Source organism: Eriocheir sinensis, chromosome 15, assembly GCF_024679095.1.
Source record: "Eriocheir sinensis breed Jianghai 21 chromosome 15, ASM2467909v1, whole genome shotgun sequence".
Taxonomy (NCBI): Eukaryota; Metazoa; Arthropoda; class Malacostraca; order Decapoda; family Varunidae; genus Eriocheir; species Eriocheir sinensis.
The window spans coordinates 1,095,001-1,097,500 of NC_066523.1; the positions used below are offsets into that span (position 1 = coordinate 1,095,001).

Sequence of the window (2,500 nt, forward strand, 5' to 3'; positions counted from 1 at the left end):
ATATATAACGCTTCACCTCTCCTCTGAAAGGTAAGGTTAGGTAAACAGTATTGGGTGTTTTTATTTTCATTTTATTTTGTGTCATGCAATGAAGAGGAGGAGGAGGAGGAGGAGAAGAAAAAGAAAAAAGTGAAGCATTAGTAAAGGAAGAGTAGGTAAAGGAAGTGGATGATTAAGAAGAGAAAAAGGAGAAGGAATTGGAGGAGGTGGAGGAAGGAGGAGAAGGAGGAAAAGTAGAAGGAAGTGGAGGAGGAAGTGCAGAATTCGAAGAAGTAAAAAGAAGATTAGGAGGAGGAGGAAAAGGAAAAGTGGAGGAGGAGGTGGAAGAGGAGAAGGAGGAGGAGGTGGAAGAGTTGGTAACGCTGATTGTTCTGGGAATTCTGACTTCCCTTCCCTGACCTTGGCGGTGTTTCCATCCGCCTCCTCCTCCTCCTCCTCCTCCTCCTCTTCCTCTTCTTCCTCTTCCCCCTCCGTCTACTTTACCACGTTTTCCTTGCCTTTGTTTCTTCTTTGCTGTTGTTGTTGTTGTTATTGTGATGCTTAATTTAGTAATGTTTTCTTTCTTCTTTTTCTTGTTCTCGCTCTTTCTCTTCTGTTCTTTCTTTTATTTTTCTTTGTGTTTTATTTCTTTATTGTTCTGTTCTCCCTTCCACCTGCATCCTCCACCACCGCCGCCATTTGCCATCTCCTCCACCTCCTCCTCCTCTCAATACTGCAGTTAATTTCTTTCCACTTTCAATTTAATTCTCTTTTTCTCCCCTACCACTCTGTCTTTTATTCTCTCTCCCTCTCCCTTCATTTCTCTCTCCCCCTTTACTCTCTTTCTCTCTATCTATCTATCTGTCTATCTCACACACACACAACCTCCTCCGACACAAATATAATCCAGCTCACTCCAGTCCTTTTCCTTCCTCTCCTCTCCTCTCCTTCCCACTCTCTCGCTTCCCTTTCAACCACCTGTCTGCCTTGCCTTCCCCACGCTCTACCAGGACGCACCAGAATAGAAGGACGGTACAATAGCCTGGTCCTGTGTGTGGCAGCTCCTGAGAACGATTTTCCCGCCATCTGTCTGCCCTGTCCGCCGTTCTATACACCCCCCATTTGGAAGTGTCAGTCATGTGCTTACTACGGAATGTTATGGGTTGGGGCTTGTTTACGTTTATGCATTACGGAGTTTCATTCATATGGTACTGGATTCGGGTTTTTGAGTACGTGGTTTTATTCATTATGTTACACGAGTCTTTGCAGTCATACGTATATACTCATTCCTATACATACCATTTTTATCCTGTCCTGTTCCTTCAGCAGGTAGATTTTTTTACCTGCTTTTGACCTTATTTTTCACATGCTACGTCTATTAATTATCACCGTAAGTTTAGACCACACGCTCCACTTTGCATATATATATATATATATATATATATATATATATATATATATATATATATATATATATATATATATATATATATATAATAGCACATGTTTTTGGGGAGTTTAATGCTAATACCGTTGTAGTGTTGGACGCCTCGCATTCCTCCTCCTCCTCCTCCTCCTCCTCGTGTCACATAAGTTTCCTCATTAGTTTGTCGTGTACAGGGCTGAACTCCTGTGTGTGTGTGTGTGTGTGTGTGTGTGTGTGTGTGTGTGTGTGTGTGTGTGTGTGTGTGTGAATTCTGACGGATGGGGGGATGGGTATCGGCTCATTAAAAGGACACGTATCGGTAAATCCACTGTGTGTGTGTGTGTGTGTGTGTGTGTGTGTGTGTGTGTGTGTGTGTATTCTTTCCGCCAGGGAGATTCTTATGATACTTATTTTCCTCCTTTCATATATTAATCTAAGTGAATGAAATGGTTTAGAGTGATGCTAATGAAGTTCTTGTTCTAAATCAGCAAATTAGACGCTTAGTAATAAATATGAGGCACCTTAATCCACATGTAATAATGCTATATCCAAGAACATGTTTAATATTGTAGTGGTGATTAAGTGCATCATCTTTGGCATTCATTTGACGAGTACCAATAATCTAGACACAAGAAGAGGTTAGATTGATTCTTTTGGTGAGTGCCATTAAAGCTGAAACATTTATGAAGAGGTTAGTCACATTTTTGGACAGGAAGGATTGGTGGTGTTAGGTCAGGCTTACAAGAGCAGCCGTGTATGACTGACGCGCCTCTCGCAGAATCTTTAAGGGAACATACTCTTTCAACTACGTCAGCGTCCAAGCACACACACATTTAAGACTAAGCGTTGTGGGCATCGACATAAGCACTTTCACGCCCCTAGTGCTAGTTTAACAATGCCTCTGCACCATCAACACGAGAACACACTCACGAGAACCCGACTAATCTCCTTTTCAGCCTCTGTTAATACTTGATATGAGAGGCAGAAGGAAGCATCTAAAAACCAACCCTAATGTTCTTGTTTTCTTTCTTCCAGGTAAGTGACACCTACCTGGAGATCCTTAGAGGCGGCAGCAGCAGGGGGCGAGGAGGAGGG

General features: G+C 42.4%; 1 protein-coding gene across 9 annotated transcripts in view; it reads left to right on the forward strand.

Moving 5' to 3' along the window:
- Positions 1-2,500, forward strand: part of LOC126998746 (transient receptor potential cation channel trpm-like) — a 120,577-nt gene that overhangs the window by 27,020 nt on the left and 91,057 nt on the right. For 2 of the 9 annotated variants that reach the window (XM_050860741.1, XM_050860745.1), the window contains exon 2: positions 2,441-2,500. This exon is cut by the window's right edge and continues 15 nt beyond it. The exons of the other annotated variants lie outside the window; for them this stretch is intronic. The gene's annotated coding sequence lies outside the window, so the exon portion shown is untranslated. The remainder of the gene's footprint in view (positions 1-2,440) is intronic. 9 annotated transcript variants of the gene reach the window in all.